General features: G+C 46.0%; 1 non-coding gene across 1 annotated transcript; it reads left to right on the top strand.

Moving 5' to 3' along the window:
- The first annotated feature begins 7,660 nt into the window (after nt 1-7,660).
- LOC112891286 lies at nt 7,661-7,767 on the top strand. The gene has a single exon (XR_003228507.1). It is a non-coding gene; the product is annotated as a small nucleolar RNA R71 (small nucleolar RNA).
- The last annotated feature ends 6,928 nt before the right edge of the window (nt 7,768-14,695 follow it).

Here is a 14,695-nt window from a genome sequence, read left to right as displayed (position 1 = left end):
CTCAGGAAGAGGAGGTTGCGGTTTCTCTTCTTCACTAAGCTTACTCTTGCCGTCCGGATCTACTTCCTAGGTGAAGTGAATGGCATCTTCTTCAATATTGGGCTGAGTTAACCCCTCTTGAATGATGCTCGTCGCTTCCTCCACTGGGTCTTGCTCCGATCTAGCTTCTGCAATAGTATTGCACGGACACGCTAGGCTGATCGGGATTCTATCTTTGCCAACCTTAATCTTGAGGGTTGCTCGGCCTCCGTTGGGGTTGCTAAGTGCCTCTATATATTGGTTGTACAATCAAGATGAACTCTTCACCTTTAGGGATATCAAAGATGTGAAAATCCAAGAATACTTGATTACATCCCATCTTCAAGGACATAACGCGAAGGATTCCTTTACTCTTCATCATCTGGCCGTCGATCCACTTCAGGTGCTTACGACAGGAAGTCAGGGGCTCTTATGGTGCAATGTGATCTGCCAATTTCTTGGACATCACATTCGCCCCAACTTTTGGATCATATAAGACTTCTTGCGGTGCAGCATCCCCAATAGTGTAGAGGAGTATTCTGAAATCGCGGTAGATCTGTATGATGCTACTGCTGGATTCCGCTTCCTCTGTCCATTCCTTGCTCATAATAGTAGTAAGACCTTTATCTGCAGTGTGGCATCTGGAATGAATGCCTCAGATCTTGAGCATATGCACTTGTGCTCCTTTGGCATATTAGAAGCATTGCCGAGTTCCATATACTCTTCTTCTGTGAAGAGATCAGGGATGAACATGGGCATATCTTCTATGAGTGGCTCATGATTTGTGGACTTGCTTGGTTCGGTGATTTCCTCTATGTATGGTGGAGGTGGATAGGATGCAGCTGATAGGGTGTGAACTTGCTGCTTCTCTTTAGGCTGATCAGTTGCCTTGGGTGGATTGTCAAAGACTCCCATGTGCTGAGTGCTGTCAAGGACCTTCTCCAAAATGGCTCTTACTTTAGCCACTGTCTTGTACATGACAGATCTCTCGGAGACGGCATTCATAAAATGTGCGCTCTCCGGCTTCAAACCACCAATGAAGTGCTGCATTAGCATCTCTTCTAGAATACCGTGAGGTGGCCTAGAATTTGCCATCAGTATGAATCTTTCCCACGCTGCTCCAAGTGACTCTTCGCCTTGCTTGAATATCAGCAGTTGAACGCGAAGCGTTATTTTGATAACAGAGAAGAAGAATAAGCAGAACTCATCCTTCAACTTCATCCAATCTCCTCCAACTCTCCCTACCTTCTGCTTGTACCAATTCTCGCTTCTCCCATCAAAGAGAACGGGAAGAGCTTCCACCATAAGATGTTTTGATTCATACCGGTATGGTCAACATGGAGCTATTTTGCTCGAATTTCTGCAGGCGAGCTGTAACATCCCAGTTTTCATCACTATTGAAAGAAATGCAAAGTAAGGGTGTTTGCGTAATTTTATAAAAAGATATTGATTTACAAAAAGTAACTTTTAAATCTACTCAGGACTAAAGTAAAAATACGAGTCATAATGACATGTCTATCCAACATTTATGACGAGTCTATCCCGTCATAAAGACATGTCTATCCAACATTTATGACGAGTCTATCCCGTCATCATGACGTGTCATAAATGCTTGCATTTAGGTCCTGAATTTTATAAAGTTTTACTCTTTAGGACAAAAGCAATTCAAATCCGACTTTTGTTCCAAAAATTCATGTGTAAAAACATAAGTTTTGAGTTTTTGAATTTGAGCCCTAAAGCAATGTTGTAGAGTTCGAAAAACTCTTCAACTTTCGTTTTGGACATTTCTTCATTTGAGTTTTGGATTGATGGGAAATTTCGCCTTACAGATGAGCCCCTGCAGTTTTCTGAAATTGCGCATAAGTCCTTGGGGAATTCGATTTCCCTTTCCCCTCTGTTTTCCTTCTCCGGTGCTTTCTTTATCTTCACTAGCAACACCATCCCCCTTGATCTATAAATAGGACCCCCCCTTTCTTTTGCCATCCACCCATGAGCAAGTTAGATAAGTTGTGGTAAGCTTAGTGTTGGACTAGCCACTTAAGGTTGTGCGTTCCTTCGTGACTTTGTCGCTCCAATAAGGTACGTGTTAGTCTCCTGGTTAAGCTTGAGTACTTAGTATATAGGGTGTGATTCATCTGTTGGTAGGCTCCACCTCGCCATAAATCAGGGTCGTCGCACACAGCGCCGGCCGAGATATTTTTCCGCCGCGCGGACCGCCTCACCTCATTTATAAAGGAAGCCGACGACTCTCCCTGCCGTCCCCCACCCGCGCTCGCTTTCGCTCGCGCACGCGCGACACACCGGCCCCACGACGCGACCGCGCACTGCCGCCGGCACCGCGCCGTGCCGCCCACCTCCGCGTCCCCACCTCGCCCACGCCGCTGCAGCGTCCTCGCCGGCTTTGCCGCCTCGACGCTCGCGTCTTCAGTGCTGCCACTGTGGGAGCTGTCGGCGAGCTGCCGCAGCCCACGCCGTCGCCCGTCCCTGTGCGACGCCGCTGCCTCTCCCCGCCTATAAAAGGAGCGAGGCCGTGATGAGCTCCATCATCAGCCCAAGCACACCGAGCCGTTTCACTTCACTAGCTAAACCACTTCTCCCGAGCCCAGTTCACTCACGAGACGAAGCTCCAACAGTTGATCCTCTCCTCAAATCATGTACTATCTATTTCCCCTATTTTCATCTCCATTTGAGCTTATTTTAAAGCTTGCTTGTGTTTGTTGCCGGTTGTGCCGTTTCCGCCCGTAGATCACGGAGTGACCGAGGAGGAGCCGTCCAAGGAGTACGAAGGCCAGTACAGCGGGCCGGAGCCAGAAGACCCGTACCACGAGCAGGAAGCCGCCGCCGCCGACGCGTACATAAGCGAAGGCAAGTTTCATTGACCCCTACGTGAGCGGTTGCATCCATGTGAGGACGTCTAGTTGTAGTCCTGGTTTAGGATCGATTACATATACCGATGCTTGAGTGATTGAGTGTGCTCATACATGCATGTGAGTAGTTATGCATATCCAGAGTTGAGACTAGGATATGAAGGGATTTGGTTGAGGCTAGGGCAGCTGGGTATGTTGGAGCCGGCGCTACCGTGGTGGTAGACTGGCAGGTGAGTGCTACCGTGGAGGTAGGCTCGAGTTGACATGTTGAGGAATGGTTGCTGCCCTGGTGAACCCTAAGGACCGAGTTGTTTTGACATCTCACCTAGCTTACTTTAGTACGACCACAGGTTCCGTTATGGGCCGGACTTAGCCTAATCCCACTGGTTAGCCTGGCGGTCGCAGGGATGGTTCACGGGTATAGACCGTTGGGGTCAGGACCCGAGGGTTGTGCGGCCGGGCTGGGGCGTGACCACGGCTGGGTGTCGGCTATGTCGGTTGTCCGTTCGGGCAGTCGAGCTTGTGGGTACAGTGTACGACCTCTGCAGAGTGTAGAATCCATTCGAATGGTCCGTGTCCACGGAATGGACAGGCTACGGTGTGGTCCTGACAACTAGTGAGCTACCTACTGTGGGTTGTGTCGGGAAGAGTTGCATACTATAAGTTGCATCACTAATGCTTTGTGCTTAATGTGCATCGTGCATGTCATTCCCCTCCCGTAGGGTGAGGTGGAACTTGCTGAGTACTTTTGTACTCACCCGTTTATGACTTGTTGCAGAGGATCCTGATTTCGTGCCTGAGGAAGGCGAGTAGTTCATGCCCTATACCCAAGTCTGGAGTGGTGCCGTTGTGGTAGAAGCCCCCATGTCCGATGAAGAGTTTACCCTTGCGTTTATCATCGCAACTATTGTATTTCTAGTTTATATTATTATTGTAATCGAACGTATTAAATAAGGCTATGTATGACTGTGGCACCACTTGTGTAATGTATTTTCACCAGGGACTGTTTTCTGGTGTTTAAATACATGTTTAGCTCCGGTTGTTTAGGCCGGGGCGTTTCACGAGCATAGGGACTCTCATCCTTTCTACTAGAAAAGGATTGCGCAGCTATGAGACTAGGATGGATCTCATAACCATCAAATAGTATGGGGTGGAAAGATGGAGGCAGTTCCAAATACTCGCGGGATGGAACTGCCGGATAAATAGGAGAAAACTCCATGTGGCTGTGTGGAAATGTGCGGAAAGTGTACAGCTAAAAAGCTCTAAACTAGTATTGCTACCGGTCCCCGGCAATGGTGCCAAAAAGCTTGTTGGCACTCCTTAGCCTATACGAACTAATCCGCAAGCGCACGGATACCGATATAGCTTTCACCAGGGTGTTTACCTGGGATATCGAATCCAAGGAACGATAAGTGCAACTAGACCTAGAACTATTCAACCGGATCCACTAGGAGAGAAGAGGTAAGAGGATTGAAGGTCTAATTTTAGTTAGCCAACTCATACCCAGATAACTTGCTACTTACTAACTTCATCTGCTTCGGCAGTTGGAAGAGGAAGGACTTCAGAAAGGGGGAGTGGGGAGTCCAACGGCAACCTGCTACTACTACTATGAAAGCACCCGAATATGGTGGACTACGAGGGATGGACAAGACTGTCGCTGCCTGCCAACTACCATATTGTTTTGTCGGGGTGGAACACAACCCAAGGTAACTAATCAAGTCTAAGTACCATGCCTAAACAATTGAGTCACTTACTCCTATCTCACGTTAAGATAAAAAGCAACCTCAAATAGACAAAACTTGCTGCCTATGCAGATAGGGGTTCCCGTAGATCAAAGAAAGTAAATAAATAAATTACTGAAAGTAAAGAGAAGATCTAGCAAGATACTGAAGATAGACGAGGAACTTACTTAAAGAAGCTTTATTCCTTCGAGGTGGCTACAGAGTTGGAGTAGGACCGAGGGAACCCGGGTCTTCTCCTAGCTTGGCTCTCACCTCACACTCTCCCTATTCTACACTAAGGTAGAGCAACTAAACTAAAGAACTCTTCTTCTCTCCAAGGATGGTGTGTTGAGAGTGGAGGTATGGGCAGCTATTGATAGCTTTTTAAGGTCGGTTCTCAGACATGTGCTTAGCTTGTACGCTACCTGGGTGGTTGATTGAACTTCCACATGAAGGGGGCACGTGGCACTGCAGAGGGAGGCCAGCCGGCCTCTCCGAGGCTGGCCGGCCTAGGAATGTTGCCACATGTCACCGTCTTTCTTGTGGACGCTCCTAATCTTCTCGTGAGGTTGATAATGGTTGCGTTTGATTGAAGCTGAGCAATTGGAGGCCGGCCGGCCTGGGAGAGGCTGTTCGGCCTGGCTCTAGCTCCTCTTCAGCCCTCCGTTGCACCCATGCATTCATCAGTGCATGCATGTACTCCAAGAAGGTGGTTTTGAGCCTGAAGACTAGGGTAGACACTGCATGTTGGTCCTTCAATCCATGGCTTAGGCCTTTCGACCGTATGGTCTTTTCCTTCATGATGTGCTTGTCAGGATATCATGGAACATTGTTTGTAAGCCTGCAGGTGAAGTTTGGGCATGAAAGATCATCGTGTCAGGCCAGCCCACTTGGGGGAGGCCAGCCAGCCTGGGATTTCTCCCATATCGTCCAAATTTTGGACAGTGAGTTTCTGGAATCAAATAATCACCAAAACTAGTGGAACTCATTAGGATACATGATTTTAGCATGATTATGGCCTTATAAGTATGAAATCCAAAGAAATATTAGCGGTAAAAATCATGAAAATCGAATGTGAACAATGATCTCGTCGAGACTGTCGATCGCAACCTGCGCACCAAGAAGTCGGGGTACCAGCAGGAGTAGTTTGAAAAGATCCTGCACAAACAATGCCCGATGCACCCAAAATCCAAGCACACACTATTCCAGTGCATCAACCTCTTGCCTCCCGTTGGCTTTTCTTACGTCACAAATAAATCCGCAAGCGCATAGAACACCGTTGTAGCATTTTACCCTTGAGTAATCTCGGGTGTCGTATTTATATTTCCGTATGGAAGTCGGTGGTTGTAGAATAGGTAAGTTGATGATTAAATCTTGGTTGGATATTCAATTGCATAAACAGGGATAAGATAATATATGGATAATGAGATAGTGTGACACACAAGTTACTCAAGCTCAAATCAAGGAAGGCCTAGGCAGGGAGAAAGGAAGAAGAAAGCTAGCTACTCAGGACTTATGTACTTCTATCTGGATATATGGCTCATACTATACACTTATACATATACACATGATTATCCTCACCTATAGGCTCCCATGCACTACCGGGAGAACCGCACATGACCGGTAGAGGAGCCGCCAGCCAACTCAGCTACTTTATGGATCTCCTACAACCACTACCCAAACGGGGAGGGTTACGCTAGACGGATAGGACTGTCACCACCTGCCGCCTACCTCAAAGTTTGAACTGAGGAATCAGCCAGTTGTAACTGCATCAGTGTTGGAGTCAAGTTTGCATAATTCAGCTGATCAAAGACCGCCTTGGGCATAACACTGACACTGGCGCCCAAATCACATAAGGCCTGGTCAAAGTTTTATGTCCCAACTGAGCAACTAATTGTGGGAAATCCTGGATTCTTCTTCTTCTCAGGAAGCTGTTGGAGTATAGCTACACTACACGCCTCGGTAAGCTTGATTACCTTAGTGGTGGGTAAAGGCCGCTTGTTGGTGAGTATGTCCTTGAGATAGCGAGCATAAGTTGGCACTTGCATCGCATCCAACAAGGGCACTCTAATGATGATGCGCTAGATCATATCCACAAAGTGGTTGAATTGCTCATCTGGTGTTAGCTTCTTGATTCTGGTGGGAAACGGAAGTAGTTGAGTGCTGTAGAATCTGTTCAGAGCTATTTCCCCCGTGCATCTTGTCGGTGTCATCATTGTTGCGCTATTCTTTCGCTATCTTGTTCTCTTTTTCCCTGCTGACATGGATAGGATAAGGAGGGTCACGAGTAGTTTTACCTCCTCTTGTAGTTACTGTGTTGATGTTTTCCAGGGAAGATTCGGGTTGCCCTGGGATCTTTCCTATTTCAGCAAAAGGAACAGTAGTAGCCAGCTGAGTTAGTTGAGTTTCAAGCATCTTGTTGAAGCTCAGCTGGTTCTTCATAGCGGAGGAGATGCCATCCATCTTTGCTTGAATGGTCTCTTGAGATTTGTCGTTGGCGGCCAGCTTCTTTTGTAGTGATTCGTTGACTTTTGCTTGGCCGAGGAGATGATCCCTCAAGGAAGGTTGGTTAGGATTAAATGAATTTGAACTACCATTACCTCCTTAGTAGTAGGGGTACGACTGAATCCACCCCTAACCTCCTTGTGGACAAAACCCATTGTTGTTGTTGTTCATGTACATGACATCTTCATGGGTTTCAAGACAATCATTACCTGAATGTCCGGTGTTCCTGCAGACCTTGCACATCATGCGAGTGTCTAAGGCTTAGAGTGCTTGCGTAGGAGCCTTGTCTTGGGGACATTCCTCTATCTTCTTGAGGAGAAGGTCAACTTAGCGGCTAGCATGTCCGTCTCCTTGATGGTGTGCATGCCCTGCTGGCGTGGTTGGAGACGTTCATCATTCCAACCTTGGTTGGACACCATCTTCTCGATCAAATTTTTGGCCCTGTTAATGGTTAGTAAGAAGAAAGAACCACCTGTAGCAGCGTCGATGTGGTCGCGAGCTGTTGGAGTCAGCCCGTTGTAGAAGTTCTGAAGAATAAGCTAATCATCCATCCTGTGGTGAGGACAAGCAAGGATGTACTTCTGAAGCCTCTCCCATGGTTCAGAAATTGACTCATTAGATGCCTGCTAGAAACTGGAGATTCTTCCTCGAAGAGCGTTGGTTTTGCCCCTCGGGAAGAATTTAGCGAGGAATGCCTTGGTACATTTTTCCCATGTGTTCACTGCACTTCTGTTGGCATAAAACCACTACTTTGCCTTCCCCAGAAGAGAAAACAGAAATAGTCGGAGTAGGATTGCATCTTGAGTGACTCCCTTGATAACAAAAGTACTACAGAGTTCTAGGAACTGTTAAAGATGTGCGCTGGCATCCTCATTGGCCTTACCATAGAATGGGCAGGCCTGCACTATCTTAATGAGACCCATCTTCATCTCAAAATTTTCAACTCTAGTGTTGGCAGATGGCCCAACTGAGACATTGTCAGCGGAAGGAGCAGAGAATTCACGGAGCGTCTTCTGGGCCATGGCGTTAGAAGTTGATGGAGCAATAACAACTGATTCGGCTGCCGAGAGTGAAATCTGAGGAGGCACGATATGAGGTTGAACTTTTCTCAAAAAGTGACACCAGATCCTGAGTGAAATTTTGCGGCAGATCAAAACCAGTCATACACTACCCTGTTTTCACATCAAAGAGGGAGAAAACAAAACCAAGTTAGCCTGTTTAGACAATGAATACCAACTAAGAGAATAATCAAGAACTTTATCTATTCTTTTAACCAATACCTTTCCCGGCAATGACGCCAAAAATACCTGTTGGCGTTACTTACATCAGAATAAATCCGCAAGCGTATGGAACTATGTTGTAGCATTTTACCCATGAGTAATCTCAGGTGTCTTATTTATATTTCCGCAGAGAAGGCGGCGATTATAGAATAGGTAAGTTGATGATTAAATCTTGGTTGTATATTCAATTGCATAAATAGGGGTAATATAATATATATGGATAATGAGATAGTGTGACACACAAGTTACTCAATCTCAAACTAAAGAAAGGCCTAGGCATGGAGAAAGGAAGAAGAAAGCTAGCTACTCAGGACTTATGTACTTCTATCTACATATACAACTCATACTATATACTTATACACATACACATGATTATCCTCAGCTCTAGACCCCCAGGCACTACTGGGAGAACCGCGCGTGATTGGAATAGGAGCCGCTAGCCAACTCGTCTAGTTTATGGACCTCCTACCACTACTACCCGAATGGGGAGGGTTATGCTGGATGGATAGGGCTGTCACCACCTGCCGCCTACCTCATCAAACCATAGGATAGGACCACATCCATCAACACTAACTAAACTAGACACCACGTCTGCATTAATTAGCGATACTCTATTGCCCCACACGGAGCCCCCACCATCTGGATGGATAGACATCACACTACAGAAAACATACGAATACCGGAACTGTTGCCGTAGCACTAGATTTACTCTTCTGATCATGCAAAGTACAAGGTACATGTATAAACTAATCATAGCATACATGTCTGACACCGCAGAATATAAACTATGCCAATATATAAATCTAGATGATAACTCTATTAAAGATATCCGAGATTTACAAAAGAGAGGAAGAGCAAAACCCATACCGAATACTCCTAGGCAACCACGGGTACCCGAAGAAGAGCTACTTTAGCCTAAACTCCACTAGCCTATGGACTAAGCAAGAGAGGAATGAGAGAATGAGCAACTTGAGGTGTGTTCTAAGTCTACCCCCTCCCCTCATATTTATAGGTGTGTTCTTACTGTGCAAATAGGTGAAGCCTTGGAGAACTGACATGGAGGAGTAATGGGGAGGCGCCACGTCGCCACGTCGAAAAGGTAAGTCGGTGGAGCTGGTTTTAGTTCGGCCGAACCAGGCCTGGCTACAACCAGCCTCAGCTTTTACTGAGTGGCTGACAGGTGGGCCCTTAGGTTAGTGGTGCACGGCTTGGCGCTATCCTAAGGTGGTTGCATATCCTGGTGGGCCCTTTGATCCATGTGAGGCCGAACGGTGTGTTCTGATTGGTTGGTGCTTTTTGCCTTAGATTCAAGGGTGTGTTTTCCCTCCAATTCTGCTTAAATTCTTGCGTAGCACTAATTTCCAAGGGACGTGTGGAAATTGCATTATTCTAGATAAATATGCGTGTAAGAATGCTAGTTCTCCTAATTTTCAAATCAAACTGACGGTCGAAATTGTTCCATATCGAGCGTCAATACCTCCTCAGGTGAATACCTTCCCTCTACCTTCCCTGTACCACAAATCCAAGCACACACCGACAAATAGACCATGCAAAATCTGCATGGTGATATTTTTATCTAATGCTCCCCTTGCCTCCTTAGGTGAATACCTTCCCTTTGACAGCTCACTGCCTATCATGGTCATATACATCATGCCAGCAACGTTTGGACTGTAGAGATACTGATTTGCCGAGTTGTTGCACCAAAGTGACCTATTTACAAATTGTTGGACCAGTCTGCACCCACTTGACAAGTTGAAGCACTAAATTGAGCAGTTTACAAATTGTTGGATCAATCTGCACCCATTTGCTAAGTTGTTGTTTGATAAGTGCAATTTACTATTAAAATATTAACTAAGAATTTGATCAGTATATTGATTTTTTTAATTTTTGTAATTTATGGAATTAATATTAACCATTTGTTTCTTTAAAATACTAGTTTGATATGTTTTTATCCATATTAAAATATTGTTTAGTTTTAAAAATGAAGTATAATAATACTTTGACAGTTCATGTACTGGTAAGCTAGGCACATTACTTGTTAGTGTAAAATACGTGCTTGCTAGTGTAAAGCTTGTGTGTGTTTATGTGAAGCTTTTCAAAACTTAAATGGAAGTCAAAAGGGTATTTTTATAATTACGGAAAAACTAGGGTTGTTTTTGCAAAATGTAATTGGATAGGAGGTAACTTCAAAATAAGTGAATGTAATTTTACAAAAGTACAAGTCCTTTTATGCAAATAGTTGAATTATAAAAGTAACTTTCAAAGTTACTAAAGGCTAAAGTGTAAAAAGGTGCAAGTCATCATGACATGTCATAAATGCTTGAGTCATCTTGTCATAAATGCTTGAGTCATCCTATCATAAATGCTTGAGTCATCATGACATGTCATAAATGCTTGCATTTAGGTCCTAAATGTTATGAAATTTAACCCATTAGGACAAAAACATTATAATTTTGATTTTAGTCCAAGGGTTTAAATTAACACTTCATTCTTTGAGTTTTTGAATTTAAACTCTAAAACAAAGTTGTAGGATTTGAAAAGTTGCACAACTTTTATTTTAAACACTTTTCTTTTGAGCTCTAGAATAGTGGGAAAACTTGGTTTACAATGAGGTCCCTGTATTTTCTGTAATTGCAGAAAAGTCCCTGGATGCATTCCCCTTTTCTTCCTCCTCTGTTTCTTCTCTGCGGGCTCTATGCCGCCCTGCCACCGCCGTGCCGCCGCTGTCGCCTATGCCGTGCCCCTGCCCTCCTCCTCCTCCTATTTAAGCCTGCAAACAAGTGCCATCCGTTGCATGTACCAATTCGTATAGGAGTAGTACTAGTTGGAATAGTCGGAACAGAAGGAAACTACCCGATTAGTATTCGGGTAGAACTCCTAACTAGTATCGGGCTAAGATTTTCATGTAACCCTGTCCCCCAGACTAAGTGCGACAGGGACCCCCTCCAAGACATCAACACACAGGACGTAGGGTATTACACTCTCGGCGGCCTGAACCTGTCTAAATTTTATGTTCCTTGCACCTTCAGTTCCTGATCTCGGTGACACCCCACCTACAATCTACCACCTCGGGCATATCCCTCGGTGGGCTTGGTGGTTAAACACCGACAGTTGGCATGCCAGGTAAGGGTGTTCATCGAGCATCCACTGGAGAACTTGATGGCATCTTTCAACTTCACCAGCATCATGCCCAACGAGGGCACCACGTTCACCATCGGCTTCTAGGTCTGCATCGCCAACGACTCAGGTGGTTTCAATAACCACCTGGCCAACCCCAAGAAGCAGGAGGCATCTGCTCCAACATCCAGCCACGACATCGACAGTCTTACTGATGATCTCGACGGGATCAAACTTTCCGATCTAATTGGAAGCTATGCAAGTCATATCTAGGCAAATCCTTATCCATTGACTAGTCCTGACAATCTAATTGTCGGGATAGATCAGGTGGACGACGGCACAGCTGAATACATCAAGCTCGCAGAAGCCGCTCTCCATTAGCCTGACCCGAGCATCCTCGACATGGAACTGCTCTGAGACTCCTCACCATCCTTCTATCACTACTGGCGACATCTTCTTTGGCATCGAACGAGTCGACCAAGGTATCGTAGAGTGCATCAATCTTGTAAAAACCACCATTCAACGCATCAACCCTAGGGAGCCGAAGGCATTCGATCGCAATTTCGATGACTTCATCGACAAACTCAAAATCCCCGGACCAAGTCCAATTCGGTCTGAGGCGGTCCTACCAGAGACCCTTTCCGCACTGGAAGAGGACTTCAATCACCTACTGCAACTCGGAGAAGAAGAAGCCACTAGATGTCGGTGGGCTACCGTTTACAACAACCATTCAGATTCGGCTACTCACACAACACCTATAATAGGCAGCTGCCAGAGTCTGGCAAGAGGATCAACTCAGTCGGGTGGGCTCGAGCATTGAAAGGGCGGAAAGCCCTCTAAATTCCTCGAATCAAGCCCACCACGATCCATTATCAACTCTGGTGAACCCCCCATTCCAAGAAGGCAGACCTCTCGCTTCTTCCAACGACAAAGAAGGTTGGGCTGCGAGTACCAAAAGCTTCACACCAGATCGTGAGGTATTCATGATTAACATCGACAAAGACAGTGAAGGATCAGAGTATGTTCTATTGGACGACTACTACATCAACGATGATGACTACATCTTCGACACACCCGGTCCAGACCCAGACGTAGCAAGGGCATTCGCCCATCATGATCTACCTATACATGCTCTCAACACTGTGGGAACCATGAAGATCGAAGATGAAGACAGTGTCCAAAAAGAGCGGTATAAGCTCAGGAACGCCAAGCGTGCCGCGCGCAAGTAGCACGTACCAGAACAACACCAACATCAACCTGGCAACCTCTATGACTGCTCCACAAGCGACCTCCGCACTATCATCAATGTTCGTCGGGACGCCAGCAACGTCATCATCGCCAGGCAGCAGGAGCACGACGAGGTGGAGGCCTATAGCCCCACCAACTATCATACCCCCCTCGACTATCCGGGTACAACTCAAAAACGCAAGCCAAAAGTCAGGGAACAACCAACCCGAAGAAAGAAAACCCCCACCATGAAGGAACGATCCGAGGAGGCTCTCCACAAATGATGCTCATGGCACCCGAAGAGCAAGCCTTCCACCTTCGAATGTCAAACCCTTCAGAGGACCCTGAAGCTCCGCCACTCAACAAAGACTACGAAGAAAGACAACGGGACTACCCGAATAACGATTTATTCATAAATTAAGTACCCAATTCAAGGAGGTTTTCTTAGGGTCTTTTAGGTGTTTTGTTTGTTCAACCATTGTTTTGGGACTATATCTGGAAATAAGAGGTTCGGAAACCTAAAAGCACCTCTTTTTACCACTTAGTCAGGATTGCCGTTTATGTTTATTATTCGGGTTAATCATAACTTCCTTGCTATATTACTCTCAGACGTGCCCAATGAATGTCCAGCCTAATTAGTGCAACCTTTTTTCCAGTCGATCTCCTTTCACCTATTCCTCATGTTACGAACCTTTTTTTACCAATGCTCGGGGGCTAAGGATAGGGCCAGCAGGGATGGGCTCGGGAAAGAAGAAAATGATTCAATTTCTTCAAGGCTAAGTGCAGTGAACCCTATCACAGCCGAGCCATTGGACTGCCAAAAGTGGTCGCCTCGTTTGGCAATGACTAGTGGAACCTGTTAATTAGCCAAATAAAGCATCTATGTGATTATCTATCAAATATTTCACTAACACTCCATTTACTAGTTTCCGACTAGTACTCTTTGTTGCTGAAGGGGCTTCACTCCATACTTCCAATAATGCTCCATTTACTAGTTTCCGACTAGTACTCTATGTTACTAAAGGGGCCTCGCTCCCATACTTCCAGTAACACTCAGTTTACTAGTTCCCGACTAGTACTCTATGTTACTGAAGGGGCCTTGCTCCCGTACTTCCAGTAATGCTCAGTTTACTTGTTCCGGAGTAGTACTCTTTGTTTCTGAAGGGGCCTCGCTCCCATACTTCCAGTAATGCTCCGTTTACTAGTTCCCGACTAGTACTCTATGATATTGAAGGGGCCTCGCTCCCATACATCCAATAACGCTCAGTTTACTAGTTTCTGACCTAGTACTCTATGTTACTAAAGGGGCCTCGCTCCTGTACTTCCAGTAACGCTCCATTTACTAGTCCTGACTAGTACTCTATGTTACTGAAGGGGTCTCGCTCCCATACTTCGAGTAATGCTCAGTTTACTAGTTCCCGACTAGTATTCTATGTTACTGGAGGGGTCTCGCTCCCATACTCTCTGACCTAGCCAAGGCTCCCATACTCTCTGACCTAGCCAAGGAGATCGAGGAGGAGTTTGCTCTCACAGGACTTCGACTCGTGCTGCACCAGGACTTCTTGGGTCAGATGGAATCCGATCTGAGGGAGGAGCGTACTCGACTCCTATTTGGGTTACGAAACGCAGCTCCTGTATACCAGGAGTCCATGCAATTTGAGTCCCATCCAATGCTTAATGGCATCTGCTCAAGAAGGCTGTGCAGTCAACATGTGGCTTCATCAATCGACTCCGACTAGTTGGCTTCATCAACAACTACTACGGCTTCATTAATAATCGCCCATGAATCAAGCTAAGGAATTAGACTTGGACCAAACCGCCGGGTGAGGTATGCTCCTAAGAACTGCCTTGGCCATCACTTCGTCGACACATATGATGCGAACCCGCTAGGGTTTGTTCCTAATCTTTCGATGAGAGGCGTGGGATAACTCGATTGATGGAGGAGACGACATTCAAGGCC

This window comes from Panicum hallii, chromosome 4 (assembly GCF_002211085.1).
Source record: "Panicum hallii strain FIL2 chromosome 4, PHallii_v3.1, whole genome shotgun sequence".
Lineage (NCBI taxonomy): Eukaryota > Viridiplantae > Streptophyta > Magnoliopsida > Poales > Poaceae > Panicum > Panicum hallii.
The sequence above is the reverse complement of the archived record's forward strand: the minus strand, read 5'-3'. Positions and strand labels throughout refer to the sequence as shown.